At 35.6% G+C, this 19,361-nt stretch overlaps 1 protein-coding gene and 1 long non-coding RNA gene across 2 annotated transcripts in view; one reads left to right on the top strand and one right to left on the bottom strand.

Moving 5' to 3' along the window:
- Positions 1-19,361, bottom strand: part of LOC309627594 (uncharacterized protein) — a 694,978-nt gene that overhangs the window by 386,115 nt on the left and 289,502 nt on the right. The window lies entirely within an intron of this gene.
- LOC309627619 overlaps positions 1-19,361 on the top strand; it is a 44,511-nt gene that overhangs the window by 12,444 nt on the left and 12,706 nt on the right. The window contains exon 2 of the long non-coding RNA XR_014243861.1: positions 8-19,361. This exon is cut by the window's right edge and continues 12,706 nt beyond it. This is a non-coding gene — a long non-coding RNA (uncharacterized lncRNA). The remainder of the gene's footprint in view (positions 1-7) is intronic.

Below are 19,361 nucleotides of genomic sequence, written 5' to 3' on the forward strand. Positions count from 1 at the left end.
AGGGAAGGCTATAAATATCTCTGACCCTCACTTTTCTCATCTGTTAATTTGAGAAAGTAAATCACAGCATTTTTCTGTGGATTAAATTAAATGAGATATTAAAGTATTTGGTGCATAATAGGGTCTCAGTAAATGTTTGCCTTTATTATTATAACTGGGAAAAGTATTTCAAGGGAAGAAGAAAAATGGCATCATAATACCACTTTTAAATTCAAGCATTGAGGTGATTCCCTGGTGGTCCAGTGGTTAGGACCACTTTCAATACCGTGGGCTGGGGTCCAATCGCTAGTTAGGGAACTAAGATCCCACAATCTGCATGGCCAAAAAAAAAAAAAAAATCCAAGCATTGAAATCACATGTATTCTTGGGTCATCTTCTTTTTCCTTCCTTACCACTACCTAGAAGTCCATGTAAATCCATTGAATTCTTAGCGTCTTAATTTTGGATTTGATTCTACAGGAATAAAATCAGGAGTATCAGGATTATACACAAGAGCCATGTTGATGATGTTAATTCATTTCATCTTAGGGAATGCAACTAGTGAATGAATTAACTGAGCCTAGCTATTAACCCTTAAACAGAGGGTGATTACTTTCTTTTTACCTCGGATTGCTAGGAAGATGCTTTGGTCCTATTTCAAGACTAGTCCCCAGTTTGTCTCTCATTTATATGAAGCAATAAATACCTTTTTTTTTCCAGTTCCCTTCTCCCTCCACTCTACCTTCTGATATAATGCTAGATGCATCCTACCCCTCTAATCCTGCTAATCATTCACTCCCTCCTGCTCCTGTACCCTGCAATAACTGACCTTCAAGCACTTATTACACAACTTGGTCTTCTCTTTCTATATTTCAGTAAATTGAAGACCTCACTTTGTAGGATCTTTCACTTAAAATGTCTTCCATCAAACCTTCCTATTGACATGTCCTATAGTCCAAAGCAGGACCTGGATGGTATCCAGAATAGTGAGGCTGACCACTAAAATTCTGGTATTTACGGAGAGCCAAATGAAAATCATACAGGCCAAAATAAACATTAACACTCTGTAAGCATAATGCAAATGGTCTTAATAATAAGGTTCAGAGAAAATGAAAATGAAAACAAATGTTATCCCCTGTAATTTGACACTAGTTCCAGGCTTCAACTGAAAATGTTTTCTTATTGTATAGCTTGGTCAAACTTTGAAGAAATAAAAGGAAATGTTAAATGAAATGTCCCCACAAGAGCTAATTACCCTCAATGTTTTTTTTTTCATAAGCCAGAGTTTTAACCTAATTAACCCATCCTTCACAAACATGTTGCAGAAATAGGGCCTGGCCAACCACCCCTGCATATGCTCTGTTGCCTGGACATGCTTGCTTTTGTGGTTGAAACTCAAATGCTTCCTCCCACACAATGAAACAGAAAATACTTTCATTTCCTTGAAAAGGCCAAGTATCTGCAAAATTTCATATTTATTTTATATATGTTTTCCTTTTTATAAGATTCATATTGCCCATTTAATAGATTCCTTTTCTATCCTAGCAGAATCAGAAGTTTACATTTATTTAATAAATTTAATAAATTTATTTAATTTAGTTTCTCTTAAGTTTGCAGAGTATTGATTACATATCATTCAAAGCTATTCACCTACACAGGTTCTCTGTTTTTTGCCTAAATTCTGTATATATTTTATGAAAATTAACAAAATAAACATATAATAAACTATATTGTATTTTGTGACTATAGATTCAGTCTCACATGTACTTTGGGAATTACTTCAATTTGATAAGAGTATTTATAAGTTTATGTTTCATGCTACATATAGAGAGACACTTTAGTATTTATTTATTTTAAACTTCAATATAAAAAGGATTTGAATAGATCCACAAATATTTGAGCAATATAATGGCATAACAATATACACACACAGACATACACACACACACTATATTATGTGTCAGATAGCATTCCACATGCATTATCTCATTTATTTCTCATAACAACCTCAGTAGGTCAACCTATTGTTATCTTCATTTCTCACAGGTGAGAAATGGGGCTAAGAGAAGCTAATGAACTTGCTCCAATCTCCAAAACTGAGGAGCAGTTGAGACTGGGATTTGAACCCAGGTGATCTGACTCTAGATCCACATTCTTGCTAGTAAATATAGAGGAAGAAAAGGAAACCAGAGTTAAAGTTAGCCCAAGAAATGTACATTGAAAATTTTGTCTAATACAAAAAGGGAATCATAAACTTGGTTCTGATTTTCTGGGAACCAAAGACAGAAAGCAACAAAATCAGAAACAAAATTCACAATGCCCACAAAATAAAAGCCATACCAATAATTCAGAAGAAACATGGCTTCTCCTCTAGGGGACATTATGAGAAAGAGCAAAGAGTAGTCTTAAAAACAAACAAACAAACAAACAAATGAACAACAACATTGTTCAACAACAAAATGTAGCACCTTCTCATAATCCCCTTAAAAGCAAACTCAGGGAATAACCCAGAACCTAGCTCAGAAAAAGCACATTTTTAATGCTCCAAAGTAATATTATCAAAATGCCCAATGGTATGGCTTGATCCGAGAGTAAAATTTGGAATATCTCAAGGAATAATAGAGTACATCTTCTGCGAGCAATCTTTCCAATATAACAATATAATATCTTAGCAGTTACTAAACGTTTAATGAGAGTTAGGAAGAAAATGCTAATATTATATTCATTGGTAAAAAGCTGAGATGTACCTATTTTACCTTGCTGATTTAGAATGTATCTATTTATTTAATTCTTCAGCGAAGTAGAAGATAAGAAAGGACACAAATCACTCAAAGCTTCATTCTCCTCAACTGTAAAATAGGGAAAATAGTATTACTCCCTCACTGTGCTGCTTTGAAGAATTAATGAAATAATGCATACAAAGTTCTTAGAACAGTGTCTGGCTTGTTCTCCACATTGATTAAAATGTTGATTGCTATTAATAGTAGTACCATTCCTAAATCCACATTTAGAAATTCTAAGATGGTCCTTCAAAGCTTTATAAAGCATAGCAAATTGAAACAGAATATTAGGGCTTAAAGAATCAAAGGTGAAATCTTCATATTGTCCTAGGAATCAATTAACTACTTGAGTCAGGATCCAACTCTGAAAAGTTATATGTAGATTTTGTGGGTTTGGTCACTTTTTCAAAATGTTTTAAATTCGGTTTAAATTTTTGTGGGGGAAAAAAAGATTGTGTTTTTCTTTTTTTTAATTTAGTTGTCTAGGTAAAATTAAGCCCTTGAATCTATTAATAAAGCAAGGATATATCTCTATCCAAACTGGAACTTGAGTGAAAAGCGTGCTGAAATAATTAACAAGCATTAACTGATCTACAACAGGTATAAACCAGGACATTCCAGCAATTCTAGGATATAGGGTCACCCTAACTATGCTTTCTTCTATATTTCAATCATACAGAGAAGAATTAATGGCTATGCATTATCTTTAAAAAATATTTGCAAAGGCCAACTGGGCCAGTATTTTTTGCAAAATTATAATTGCATTTTATTTCAATGTATTAATCTCCAAAACAAATCAAGTATTACCAATTGTACTCAGATTCGAAGGAATTCTAAAACTTTATGCAGAAGTTGGGACCTTATAATAAATTCCAATGACTTATGATGCTCATCAGTTTGATATCATAACTGGACAATTAATGTTATTCAGATTTATTTAGATATATTTTTTTCTTTGTAGAATCTATGGACAAATAAATGCCCAGTAAACCCCTTCAGTGACTTTGTAAACATATATAATAGAATCAAATATGTTCCATTCCTTTTTTTTTTTTCTTTTTGGAGGACATCCTAATGCAGGGGAAAAAAATGTTTCCAGATTCTTTAAATCAAATATTACTTTTCTTCCACAAAGGATTTTTTATCTTGCCATTCCCCTAGTTTATTCTTTCTATAGTCTTCAAACTCTCATTACCACGACAAATAAATGAACAGGGATAAAAATAACAAATATTTATCTAACTCTTCAGATTGAATTTTTTTAAAAAATCTTTATAAAATAAAAATACATGGAGGGTTCCCCACTTCACTTCTAATCTTTGAACAAAGTAGCATAATTCCATGCTCATCCTCTGAGAATCTAGGCTTTATGAGAGAAGAGACAGTTTACTCAGCACTGTATCCTCAGAACATTACATAGAATCTGACATTTAATAGGTGCTCAATAAACATTTATTGATTAATGAATATAAGGCCCATTATTTAGGTGCCACGCTTCAGTATTTAAAGTCCAGGATTAGAGCAACCAATTAAAAAACAATGTTACAAACTTGTTTTAACAGATTTACTATGACCCAGAAGGGTGAGGTAGTTTCAAAGTCTAATGCAATCTTTTGTTTTATTGGTACAAATAAAGACTAGATCAGGGACTAGTAATCCTGCCTTGTTCTGTACTCATCAGATCATGTGTTATAAGTAATTTTGACAAAGTGGAGTCAATTAGGAGAAGGTGAAAAGATGGTACTGAAATTAATCATTAATGCCTCATCAAAGGAATCACAGGGAAAGACAAGGTGGGGCATGATCACTATTTAAATATATTCCAACCTTATGGAAGAGGAATTAGATGATTTCATGTAACCAAGAGCATATAAGATACTGTGAAACAAACTGTAACTCAATATAAAAATTATTGTTTTATGGGAATTCCCTGGCACTCCAGTGCTTAGGACTTAGTGCTTTCACTGCTGAGTGCCTGGGGTTCAATCCCTGGTCAGGGATTCTGCAAGCCGTGCAGCATGGCCAAAATAATAATAATAATAATTGTTTTAATAGTTAGAGCTGAGGAAGAATACAATGGATTATCTTCCTTTGAGGTGCTGTGCTCTCTACTTGGGTTGATAAAGAGTTCTTCTAGGACTTCCCTGGTGGCACAGTGGTTAAGAATCTGCCTGCTAATGCAGGGGACACGGGTTCGAGCCCTTGTCTGGGAAGATCCCACATGCTGCGGAGCAACTAAGCCCGTGCACCACAACTACTGAGCTTGCTCTCTACATCCCTCAAGCCACAACTACTGAGCCCGCACACTACAGCTAGTGAAGCCCGCCTGCCTAGAGCCCGTGCTCTGCTGCAAGTGAAGCCACCGTAATGAGAAGCCCGCGCACCGCAACGAAGAGTAGCCTCCCCTCGCAGCAACTAGAGAAAGCCCGCACACAGCAACAAAGACCCAACGCAGCCAAAAATAAACAAATTTTAAAAAAACGAGCTCTTCTAAAAAGACAGACTGAAGTCCATAGAACTTCTAAATTAATATTATTTTATTACATATCTATATACGTAAAATATAAAATAGAATGCAAAATTCTAATGCTTTGTATAGATGCTTTATATAAATAGCTTGCAGCATATACAAAATAGCACTTGGATATCTAATGGAATTTTTCATTACTTCCATTATAATTTCAGAGATATATACCAATTGAAAAAAAATTTCTGTGACTCACTTCAAAAAGACGTCTGTGTTTTTAGAATGCTTATTACATATAGTCAGTTGTTAACTTCTGTAAGAAGTTAGTGAATGAATAATCAATTGGTATAAACTAACTCTCTCTGAAGTACTTGTCTGTTTATTTCTATTTCATTTGAGGAGTTAAGAATTTGTGATAAGCGTATAAAAAAGATGCTCCACATATTATGTCATCAGGGAAATGAAAATATTTTTTCTGGCCGCTGTGCACGGCTTGCAGGATCTTAGTTCCCCAACCAGGGATTGAACCCGTGCCCCTTGCAGTGGAAGCACAGAGTTGTGACCACTGAAACGCCAGGGAATTCCCAGGGAAATGCAAATTAAAACAACAAGATACCACTACAAATTTATTAGAATGGTCAAGATCTGAAACTGACAACACCAAATGCTGGTGAGGTTGTGGAGGAACAGAAACTCTAATTTATTGCTGGTGGAAATATAAAATGGTATAGCCACTTTGGAAAACAGTTTGGCAGTTTCTTGTAAAACTAAACATACTCTTACCATATGATCCATTAATCACATTCTTTGGTATTTACCCAAAGGAGCTGAAAACTTACGTCTGTAGACACACAAAAAATACCCTGTACATGGGTATTTATAGCAGCTTTATTCATAATTGCCAAAACTTGGAAGCAACCAAGACAACCTTTAGTAGGTGAATGGATAAAAAATACTCTGGTACATCCAGACAATAGAATGTTATTCAGCACTGAAAACAAATAAGCTATCAAGCCATTAAAAGACATGGAGGAACCTTAAATGCAATTTACTAAGTGAAAGAAGACAATATGAAAAGGCTACATACTGTATGATTTGATCAGATTCTAAATGGAATATCAAATAAATGTAAAAATATACTACTGAGGAAGAAAATATGCATTTTAAGTTGTTGACAGCTAAATTGCCAATATATTATATTCCTTAATATATAGTCCTTAAGAACATATATTATATATACATATATATTCTTTAAGGAAAATATATATGTACTTTAACCTCCACTTCACTTCTTCCTTCCCACACTTATTTGTTTACCCTAGGAAAATCAATTTTGCATTTTATTTTAGGTTTTCACTTACTTGTAAGTTGCGGGAAGGCTCTAATTCTTGTTGCAAAGTGTTGGTGAGCTAATGACACGTTGCCGCAAGGAGAAAACATCCTAAGTTATAGAATATAGATTTTTTTTAATAAATACCATCAAGATCTAAAATGCTCAAAATTGTCAAGTTACCATGAACATCACCACGCCCCTCTTACCAAGCTGCCTCTCTTCACACCTTGACATTCAAAATAAAGAACCCAAATAGTTATATGATTTCATTGTTTTTCTGTTTTGTTTAATTAGTTGTGTTGTTTTCTTCTAGACCAACCACAGCCCACTATGAATTAACTCTGATTTGGATTACTCTAAAAACCCAACCCTGTTTTCATGTAAAAATGTGTATAGTTCATTTTAGTAATGAGTGCTCACTTAATTTCTAATTATAGCCCGCTATTTGCTGCAAATCTTTTTTTCTGCATAGCAATGCCTAAGTCAATCTTTTTCATTTCGTATCTTTGTAACTCATGTTTTCCTAATGATGCTTCCTCATATGTTATCCTAAAGCATACCAAAATAAAATATAACTTTGTTTTTAATATTTTTTAAAAAGAGAAAATATTATAGTGTTCAAAGACATCACAGCTATCAGGATATACATATATATATATATATATGAATATATATGGATATGTATATGAAAATTATATGCATATAAAATTTTCATTCAAAAATTTCAACTAAATATTATTCTACTCAGACTAATTTTTCAGCATTGGAAATATCCAAAGAGACTCTTAATCCACTGGGTTACTGAGAGATCTATGAATAGTTCTTATTCATCAGTTTCTAACAGGATAATTGACGGCAGAACCCAAGACAAAAAAGATCTGGAAGAGGATGTGGCAAAGTGGTAAAGGAAGTAACTTAAGATATTCATAGGGCTCTTGAATAGCAGATTTTGAAAGAGGGGGTTAAAAACACCTTTGCAGGTTCCTTGGATAATCTCTTAAACATGCAAATAAGTGACTAAGTTAGGGAAAATCAATTTAGCAATGGATGGGGCATTTTTCTGTGGCATTTTAGGATCATGTTAAAACTGGTGATAATTAAACTTAAATCTCAAGGGTCTCATGTACAAAGGCAGGAGTAAATGAAGAAGAGACCAAATGACTGAGAAAACTTCTGGGCTGGGATTTTAATCACTGGCACCATGGAAGATTCTCTTTTTCTCCATCATGCCATGAGGGGATTAAATGATTTCTCTGTCTCTGAATTTCATGGGCTCCAAGTGGATTTTAATGGATTTCAGATGATTTCATCACAGTGCTGAGAAAACAATCCGCAATACTGAAAGCATGAAACCAAATGGACAGTTTTACAACATATTTCCATTCATTCATAAACTACTATGACAATACCACTCATTATATCTCCCCAAATCTCATATAAAAATAACTATTCATGACAATACTATGTTGACAAATTAATAGTACAATCAGCTATTACCTTTTTAAAACAGATATGATTTTTAAATAGATTCTCAGTAGAATATCAAAGAAATGTAAAGATAAACTACTATGGAAGAAAATAACAGCGCATTTTAAGTTGTCAAAAGCCAAATTACCAATAAAAAGACTTTCAAACTGACACTTATGGAAGAGTTAAGTACAGGATAATGTGGGAACAACTGAGGGGTGCCTGGCCAAGAATGGCTAAGGATGGGGAGAGACTGAAAATTCAGGAAGGCTTCCTAGGAGACTTACTGCTAGAACAAAGAGGGATTACTTCAGAGAGGTCCACATTTCCTGCCCTTCACCCTTCAAATTAAAGCAAATGGACTCAATCTGGACTTAAAATGTTAATGTCAGATTGGTGCATTAAATAAAGCACTTGGTATAACCAAGGTCATCAATGTTTGGTATATCTACATCTTTCTCAAGAAAATGTGGTGAGTTGATCTTCCCTAAAGATTCAGCTCAATACAAAGAAAACTATTAAATCTGGTAACATTTCTATAGTAACAAAGACCAATAATCACTATAATCTTTTTAAATCACCATTTAAAATTATTTATCAAACTGGAAAAATTCCACATTTAAAAATATTCATTGTACAATCTGCAACCATTAGTTTTTCCACTTATTTTTAAAAAGGAGAAACAAATTAGATAACTGCCATTCACGGGGTATTTTTTACATTTTTTTTCACTAAACTGATATCAGACATACATTGTTATTCAACTTTTTGAAAAGTCTTTCCAATATTCTGACCAAATGTCATCCCAATGTATGTATACCTACACATATATATACACACACATATATATAGTTAAAAACATCTAAACAAATATAACAAAGTGACGGTTATCAACTACACCAAAATATGCCCCTTGAGGTTTATGTACATTTTTTTTTCTTTTGGGACAGTAAGCTTTAGGATTTCAGTTTTGTAATTAAATGGAGTAAAGATGATATTTTCAGTAGTTATGCAGTAGTCTTTTATAACTTAATTTTTTTTAAAAAAAAAAGGAGGGAGCAGCTTGCTCATCACCAGAAAGGTTGACAAGATTAATTCTCACCGTATCATCTCTGAAGCTTGACTAAACATCTTAATTAAACCATTATATAACAATGAATTAATAAATAGATATGACAGGATGTGTTTTACTCATGTTGGAGAGTGTCTCACCTGGGATTTAGAGTGACTAACTTTGTAACCTAAAATTTTAGAATTAAAAAGTACTGCTTTTGTTAATCAGATATGATTAAAATTAATTATCTCAAGCAATGCTCAGAGGGCAGCTTGATTGAAACACAAAGGAGACAGAGAAAACATTCATAACAACTTCTTTTCATAAACAAAGTTCACACTGAATCCTAAATAAGCAAGATTTTTTAAAAGTTAATGTATTCCTATCCATTCTGAAGTCTTACATAAGTACAAGTCTCCATTTCTAAAATGACTCTAGGGGTTTCTCTGGTAGCGCAGTGGTTAAGAATCCACCTGCCAATGCAGGGGACACGGGTTCGAGCCCTGGTCTGGGAAGATCCCACATGCCGCAGAGCAACCAAGCCCGTGCGCCACAACTACTGAGCCTGTGCTCTAGAGCCTGCGAGCCACAACTACTGAAGCCCACGTGCTGCAACTACTGAAGCCCGCGTGCCTAGAGCCCGTGCTCCACAACAAGAGAAGCCACCACAGTGAGAAGCCTGTGCACCGCAACGAAGAGTAGCCCCCGCTCGCCACAACTAGAGAAAGCCCGTGCGCAGCAGTGAAGACCCAACACAGCCAAAAATAAATAAATAAAATAAATAAATTTATTTAAAAAAATAAATAAAATGACTCTAGGTTTATAAAGCATACATATATAAATGTGAAAAAATAGGTAAATATAAAACATCAAAAAGAGTTAGCAACTGTGTACTAAGAAAAATTAGTAACAGTAAATTTCTTTCAATAAATATGTGCGAGAGAGAAAGGACATGGACTCTCATTCTTTTTAAAAATAAAACTAGATAGCAGATGGCCACAGTAACTGTTTCCTTTGGATCACAAAACAGCTCTAAAACATTGCTAATATATAATTGAAATATAGGTTTGTTTTCTTTTTTCGTGTAGGTAGTCTCTCATATCTAAAAGGAAAATAAGTAGGAAAGGTAAACACGATAGCCATGGAAAAGGAGATATCAAGCACAATTAATGGAAAATGTCCACCATGAAGATTACAGAATGAACTACGATCAGTATGACCAAATATGAGGTCATGGAAGAGTTGGAGGAACACAAAATAAGAACAACTGCTAAGGAGGTTCTTTTAAAATATAAAGTAGGCTACCATTTCAAAATGACCAAAGAAAACATACCTTTTGTGAATTTTTTCCTTAATTCTTTGGCATTTAAAAACACAGTGCCTAAGTTTACATTTCAAGCAGATTATGAAACAAAGTCTTGGAGAAGAGGTAAGTTTTTAAAGGCTGTTTAAAAGCACCAATATCCAGGTGCTGGCGTCATACTCCACATGAAAACTTTGCAAAGAGCTCCATCTTCAGGCCATTCACAATATGCTGAGCTCAGTTATAAAGGTGTCTTAACTCCCACTTTCCCTTAATAGTTCTTTCATTGCTGACTATCTTCTTCAGATTTGTTCTGTGTTAGCATGGGAAATGTCAGATTGAGTAAATTCATTGAATAAGACACAAAATTTTACAATTTTCTTTCACATGGAATATTTCTTCATAGATCAGTTTATTGCTCAAACACATCTATGCATGAAGACCCACCAATGGGAGAACATTAGCTCCATAGTTACTCCTAAGGTTAATTCTAAACAAGGAAGTCTAAAGGAAAAAGAACTCTTTAAACTTCATTTTCTAATTTTAGAAGCAACTATATTTTTTTATCTTCCAACTTCTCAAATTCCTTGTTAGGGTTTAAGTTATTAAATACAACATTTACAAGCTTATGATTGAAGCGAAACAGAGATGACTTAAGCAAGAAGACTCCTTTTTTTGCCCTGGTAAATAATATTCATTTCTTTTTCCATTTCTCCTTTCCCCACTCTTATTAAAGTCAGAGAACATTAAAAAAGAACCTGGAAGGAATTATACACAGCAAATGAATCCAATATAGCTCTAAATCCTGACTTTTTAATCTTTAAACCCCTATGCAAGTCATTTGACTTCTTATCTCAAGGAATGAGACACATCCCAGACAGACCTGCTTTCAGATCTCACATGTCTGAAAATTACCGTATTTATTCATTAAGCCAAGCAACTCCTAGAATCAGGGTACAAAAGAAAAGAAAAACTGCTCTTCATACCGAAGAGAGCAACGCAGAGTGACTTAGACAACCAATCATAAATATTTATACAGTTAAGCATACAAATCCACCACTGGCCACAAACTTTGATCATTAAAATTTCCAAAGAAGTTTTATGAACATATTATAATGGCTTCCATGAAGATATTTCCATATAAAGGTTACATAAGTAAAAGACGCATTTGACACGAATCATATCTGGTATGAAATGTTAAATATTCTTCTCATGCAGATAATTATGGAATGACTGTATTACAATTCAGGGTAAGTGTTGTAAATCTCTTAAAAAATATGAAGACAACAGCTGCCCCAGGCCTCAGCTCTTCAGGACAAATCTGACACAAGGTCAAAAAAAATCATAGAATCTCAGGTTTGGAAAGACAACCAAAGATAATTTAATCCAACCACACCTGTAATGCTGTTATTAAAACCAATCTCTCTATACACAGTCTCTTCAAGATGTAGTTGATGATATTTCACTGCCTGATATTAAAGTCACTGATGAAGCTAGAATTATTTGGACCCAAATTTAAATAGCAGAAAGAATCTCATTACCCTGTTATTTGTGAAATAAACAGATTTCTGGGCCTCCACTTCCAGCAGTGCAGGCACAACACGGGCAGACTTCATAGTCACAAACAAGGAGAAAGGTGGGGAGTGAAGAGAGAAGCACAACAGCACACTCTCTGCTTCGGCAGAGCTGGCTGAACCACCAACTCTGCAACCTGAATGGGGTTCTGCTGCTAATGAGGAGGGTAAAGACTAAAACAGAGAATGAACAAGCACTATCTTTTATGTAGTCTGACAACACTGTGTAAATACACTTTTTTGAACAAGTAGATCCAAGTTGCGGCGATTTCTGCGTTGGCCGACTGAAACTCCTTCATCAGCAACCAGAATCCTTCTCAAATGAATGGGCACTGCTTGAGCCAAAGCTGTAAGTCTAAGTGTATTTGACCAGATTCAATAATATAGGCATTTCAATAAGCTGAGACATTTTAAAAAGTACAAGACGATAAAAAGAAGGAGAAAATAAGGCTCAGTGGAAATGATGGTATGATTTGTAATTTCATGTATCTAAAAGATCCTTTCTCAATGAAGAGCTAAAGTTGAATGTATTTCATTAAATTTAATTTAATCACTGAACTAGGGTAGGGAAATAATTTTTCACCAATTAATGATGAAACAACAAATTATTTTTGTATACTACATAGGCTAATAATTTAATCAATTGTGGTATTTTTAATTACTTAATTTCAAGCACTAGTATTTAATTGAGAATACCTATAGTTGATCAGAATAAAACAATGGAATTTAGTCCAGGCATGTCATAGATAATGCTTTATTTCTCTTGAGAAAAACCATGCTTCTTATGAGCAAAAATCTAAAGTAAAGAAGCAGGAAGAGAAAAATATAAAATAAGTCAGAAGAGTAGTCATTCTTTTTGTCAACTAAAATATAATCACATAGGAGTGCTTATTTAGTTATATTTTTGCAGACAAGAAAGAGAAATATCAATTTTAATACAATTCTAAAGAAATTGATAAAAACATTAAAAGTTTATTGTACTGTCACTTACAAACAATATGCTCTTCAATGTAAAACCCAGAATTATTGGTTATCTGAGAAGTAAATATAATCCTATTGTCACACATCATTATCATAATAACAAAAGCTATCACCCATTTTGAAAGACTGTGTTTGCAGCATTATACTCAGTGCTTTACAAATATTAGATAAGTTTATCACCAAATGAATGTTATGTATATTTTATTATGTGAATTTTTCAAAAAAAAAAAATTGTAGCTAAGATGCCACATTCTTTGCCCAAGGCCCATCTGTCCGACCCAAAACTGATACTCAATTTTGTCTCCTTGCCTTTAAAATACCACTTTAAAGCCCTACTCTATACTTTAACAATCATATTGATCCATGTGTCCTAAGAATTTAAATTTAATTTTTATAATTCTATTATGCTCATAACACATTTCAAACTAGAAATACATCATACCTTTACTTGATAGAATAATATTTTATTGATCTCAACAATAACTAAATGAAATTTAATACATACAAAGTTTAATCAAACATTAATAGTTTTAGGACTTCCCTGGTGGCGCAGTGGTTAAGAATCCACCTGCCAATGCAGGAGACACAGGTTCGATCCCTGGTCCTGGAAGATCTCACATGCCATGGAGCAACTAAGCCTGTGCACAACTATTGAGCCTGCGCTCTAGAGCCTACGTGCCGCAATTACTGAGCCCACACGCCGCAACTACTGAAGCCCACATGCTCTAGGGCCCACGTGCCGCAACTACTGAGCCTGCGTGCTGCAACTACTGAAGCCCACGGGGCTGGAGCCCATGCTCCACAACAAGAGAAGCCACTGCAAAGAAGAATAGCCCCAGCTCGTTGCAACCAGAGAAAGCCCATGCACAGCAACGAAGACTCAACGCAGCCAAAAATAAAATTAAATAAATAAATAAAATTTTTTAAAAATTAATAGTTTCACTGTATTTTAATGCTATACTGGAACATTATATTCAGAATCAGAGAATTAAATTGCATGACAGAAGCCAAACTTTGAGGACGTTAAAGTGGTTGCTAAGTAATGAGCAAAAGAAGAAATAAAGGATTGATTTTCTAAGTTAAAAGAAGTTGAAAACAATTTCTAAAAAGTAAAAATATCCTGAACTCTCATTAATTATGCCTGAGAGTACATTTTACATATGAATCTTTAAGGGAAAAGATGAAAAGATAAGGAAGAATTCCCATAAATCAGTATTTTAATTTCTTAGTTTTCCAAGTGAAGTAACATAAATTCATGAATGCAAGTGGTTTAAAATGCAATAAATTAACCTAAAGTATAGTATTATGGTACTCTAAGTCAAATAAAATAGTAATTTTGAGAGCAGAGACGCATTTAGCCATATATCTGCTTCTTTATAATTACTGAAAAACATGAAGTTTTAACTTTTAAGACTAATTTAAATTAACTTTACTATTAAGTTTTCATTTTCCCTCTGTTGAGAACACTTAATCATTAATTCATACCTTTGAATGTTTATGTATGTGAAATTAAAAATTTCTCTCTGAAGGTACACTCAACTAGGCTATATATTTTGGTAACAATCGGAAATTGGCCTGTCCCTAAGGAAGCAGTTCAGAAGATCCTGAGTCCCATATTTGGAAAGGCTGTCTGAAATGTCCCTCACCAGGAAAGAATGGCTGAGCCATTTGCAACTGCCACTAGGTGGAAATCAAGGCACTCCCTCTGCACAGGCCCTTGCTGTGGTCCCCAGGCTGGCCTTACTAACATTTCACCCAGAGCCCTAGTGTGGAAAGGAGGGACCATGCCTGACTCACTGCCATGTGCAGGCCCCGTGCCCTCTCAGATGCCTACAAAGATGCTGACAGCAGTGCAGAGCCTTAACCTGTCACCTCTCTGAATGTTGAACCTCAGCCAGGAATGAAAAAGAACAGACTGAGCATCTTATAACCACAGCCAAGCTCGTGACGGCCTGATCACTCAAAAGCCTCTAGATCATTCTGAAGACTATCCACATAATCAGTTTTGCAGATAAGTATTCTTTTTTTAATCTTTTCTGCCAAAGTATTCAAACAGCTCAACAGCTCTTGTTGTTACTCCTCGTTCTAATCAGCCCTCCTTCTTCATGCTTCTGATATCAGTGGTTTGTTCAAGAGTCCCCGAATATATATTTCTACCCAAACAGAGTTAAGACACAATGTCCAGGAGCTAGGCACTGTGGAAGACCACTTCCTTCATTCATCTGAGGGAAGACAATCGCGAATTTCTGTGAAGAACACAGACTTCAGGTAGCACACTCAGGCATCATCATAAAAGGGGGCAACCTTCGCAGATCGACCATAATCACCATCAGAATCTTGACCATGATAGTCAAGGTAGGGTCTGCCCAGGCCAGATGGGCAGCTCAAGGCAAATAAGTCAAAAGTATCCTTTCATTCAGGCTTAATGAAGAAATAAAGGGAATTACTGAATAATCACTAAACCTATAGTATTGATTGAGGTCTATTTATAATTATATCTAATTAATAGATAACTTGGGCATAATTATGTGTATATACCAAAACTACAATCTATATGCAGTGAGGCAGAGATATAAATTTCCAGTTATCTCTTCCTAAGAATAGGTGAAAATTCTTAGCAAATGTGATGAAAATTGAGGTCTGTGGTATATTCTGTCCTCCTTGTCTCCTTGTACTGCCCATGTCTCTTTGACCACTTTGCTATACATCAGTCCTTTTCAAGTCATATGAAAGCACACAAAAAGTGCTTTTTTATATTAGAACCATCACCTAAGTCTCTGCTTATAAAGTTGGTCAGTGTGAATCTCCAGTACAACTATCATCAGTAGATTCCTACTGGGGATTGCTCCCTCCATTCTGCTCTGAAAAAAAAAAAAGGTCAGCCACTGTTTACTCTGTTAATGTGGCTCCATGACCCACGACCAGCCAGTGTGAGGGCTCTGAGCACTCTGTAACTTGCTTTTATCCTTCAGCACCCAGGATGGTGTTGCAGTTAGCAACAAACTCTAAAGCCAGGCTCTCTGGATCTGAGTCCTGACTTTGTCACTAACTAGCTACGTGGCCCTAAGGGATATGTTGAGCCTCTTTCTACTTCAGATTTCTTATCTGTACAATGGAGATAGTTGGATTCACTCCTAGGGTTCTATGAGGATTAATTTACCTAATTCATTCACTTGGAACTGAGCTTGGCATACAGTGAGTATTTTATGTTACCTACTTTTATTCTGCCCAGTTGACATCTGCTATCCAACTACTTTAAGAGCTAATGTTTGAATGCAATACCCAAGTGGTGACCCTGATTTCTTTAACTGGAAAAGGGGATGTTTCTCAAATAACTAGATAAGTGGTTGCATTATCAATAAGGCATGACCAAATTCCAACTTTATGTAAGTTCACGAGTTCTGAGAGACTACAGAGCCCAGCCAGCAAGGCTAAATCATTGCATAATGTCCCCACAGGCCATCACTACATTGTGATCACACTGTCAAATTGCCTCTCTCCAGCCGTTAAGCTTAAAGATGGAATTCCATTATATTTCAACTCATCTCTGCTCTAGAGAAGCTGTCAACTCATATTATTAAATCCTCTGTTAAGAACTCTGTTGCAGACTTTTACAGAAGTGACTTCCTGATTGAGGTATGGGGAGTATCTACCATTAGCAATAGTAGGGAAGAGATGAGAGAAAAGTAAAACCCTGCTTGTTTCTTCCGGGAACTGTGAGATCTAGATGCTCATATTTAGAAGAAAACTACTGAGGTTTGGATTAAACCTAGACTTTCTCTGTGTCACTGACACTCAAGCTAATAACTAGCTAAAAGAAGAAGTTAGTAACTGGCTGAGTGTAATGGCTAAGTTTATAAGTCAACTTGGCTAGGCCACAGTACTCAGATGTTTGGTCAAATGTGCCTGGATGTTTCTGTGAAAGTATTTTTTGGATGAGACTAACATTTTAATCAGTAGACTTTGAGTAAAGCAGATTACCCTGCATAATGTGGTGGGCTTCATCCAAACAGTTAAAAGTCTTAATAGAAAGACTGATCTCCCCTGAGGAAGAGGTAATTCTGTCAACAGATTACCTTCGGACTTGAACTGCACCATCGACTATTCCCTGGGCATCCAGCCTGCTGCCCTATCCTGCAGATTTTGACCTTGCAAGACTCCACAATCACGGAAGCCTATTCCTCAAAATAAAAATCTCTCTAGACATAGACATGATAGAGATAGAAATAGGGATATATACATCCTATTGATTCTGTTTCTCTGGATAAACCTAATACACTGAGCTTCTGCAAGTAGATTCCTGAACGCTGACAACCTAAACTATATCCAGAGAGAAAGTCACTCATATCTTCTTCAGTTTCCCTTGGGTGGATATCAGATGACACATGATTTATAATTGTCTTTGTAAAAGGACAGGGACTGCACAGCTGCCCAAATAATGAGAACTTACCCAACACTGAAAATAGTTTGCTTAATTTAAATTAAAAGCATTGAATTAAAAAAAAGAGTGCAAAGATATACTTCAATTCTACCTCTTTTCAAAAATCATGAGCTCTTAATGTACTGCAAATCTAAAACTTTTGACAGAATTTGCTGCATCCTAATTTTTATCTTGTGAAAACACAAATTTTCTTATAATTCCAAAATGTCAAAGAAGCAGCTTCTTAAATTTTAAGTGCATGGTGCAACACATTTTTTTTAGATTGCCCCCTATATCAATAAAGAATGCATTTGGCTGCAAGTACCCATCCAATGTGCTGCAGATGAATTACAGGTGTGCTATAACTGTATCTCTCCCATTAGCTCTTGGATCATCTGGGAAGAGTCTGGAGTGGTCAAAGTTCCTGGGCCAAACATCTCCAGACATGAACAGCTTTTTCCAGAGCTCCACAAAGGGCTGATCCAGTAGAGTTGAAGATTGGTGGTATGCCTATGGTCCCCATGGGCAGCAAAAACTAACAGTCACATCCAGCCATTCACTGTTCTACCATGAATGCTACATATAACCAAGTATGATATATTACCTGAACATCTACTTCAGTAGCCAGCACACTTTGCCAGTCACGGACATGGAGCCCAAGGAGCTACTGAAGGAGTTCATATAGCAGGCACCCGTGGAGCATAGCATGTAGCCCAAGGTACAGCTGCACATGTCTGGCTGGTAAGCTGAGAGGGAGGCTGGCAAGCACATGTTCAGGCAGTGCCCCCCAGTCTCCACCTTTGCTGGATACTTCTCTTTGCTGTTGCTTGTATGCCTTTGTAGTAGAGTATAAGTGAGTTGCAGGGTGACTGATCTAACTACCTATGCATTTCTACTAATTAGAGCTTCATTATTTTAAATACTTGATAGGAAAAAGTCTGATTAGATTCAACATCTATTTACGTTATCACAAGATATTTTAACACTACATCTGTTGCTGAAAGAAAATTAAAAGCTTTTAGATTCTAGGGTTTCGCTGGTGGTGCAGTGGCTAAGAATCCGCCTGCCAACGCAGGGGACACGGGTTCGAGCCCTGGTCTGGGAAGACCCCACATGCCGCGGAGCAACTAAGCCCGTGCACAACTACAGCCTGTGATCTAGAGCCCACGAGCCACAACTGCCGAGCCCGCGTGCCACAACTACTGAAGCCCATGCGCCTAGAGCCCGTGCTCCGCAACAAGAGAAGCCACCGCAATGAGAAGCCCGCGCACTGCAACAGAGTAGCCCCCGCTCGCCGCAAGCAGAGAAAGCCCGGGCGCAGCAACGAAGACCCAATGCAGCCAAAAATAAATAAATAAAATAAATAAACTTATAAAAAAAAAAGCTTTTAGATTCTTAGATAATAATTTCAACTGGTATAAATTTGTAAATTGTAAAAATACATTTTAAAAATATTCTCTGCTATTTATGCAAATAATTTCTCATTAGTGATTATTACCAAGAACTTGAAGAGATCATAATTTTAAAGTCTTACTAAAATTTTTCAAATTATTTTATCTATCTTTACTCAAATTAAATATTTAATATTTATGCAAATTAAATGTTGATTTTTTTTCTCCCAGACGCCTCTGTATTTTATTATTATCATCATAAATTCCCTGAAGATTATCCCAGTGTGCATTGCAAACATTTTTTTCTTCTATGTGTATCATGACGAGATACAGAATGAGAAACACTGGTTAAAACAGACTATTTTTCAACATATATCAAGAAATCCCCAGATTGTTGCTGCACCACCTACTCCTTTAAGCTTCCTAAGGGCAAATTATATGCCTGCTTCATCATTAGGTGTTTAGTTCCTTGTCTGGTGACCAGCCCAATAAATATGTGCTAAAGGAATGAATACATGACAAGTATGGAAAAGGACCATCAGTTTCTTTCAAAACAAATCTTTAGCTATTTCATTATGGACAGGAGAACTTACAGAATTACTTGGGGAAATT

Source organism: Balaenoptera borealis (assembly GCF_965194805.1).
Source record: "Balaenoptera borealis genome assembly, chromosome: 4".
Lineage (NCBI taxonomy): Eukaryota > Metazoa > Chordata > Mammalia > Artiodactyla > Balaenopteridae > Balaenoptera > Balaenoptera borealis.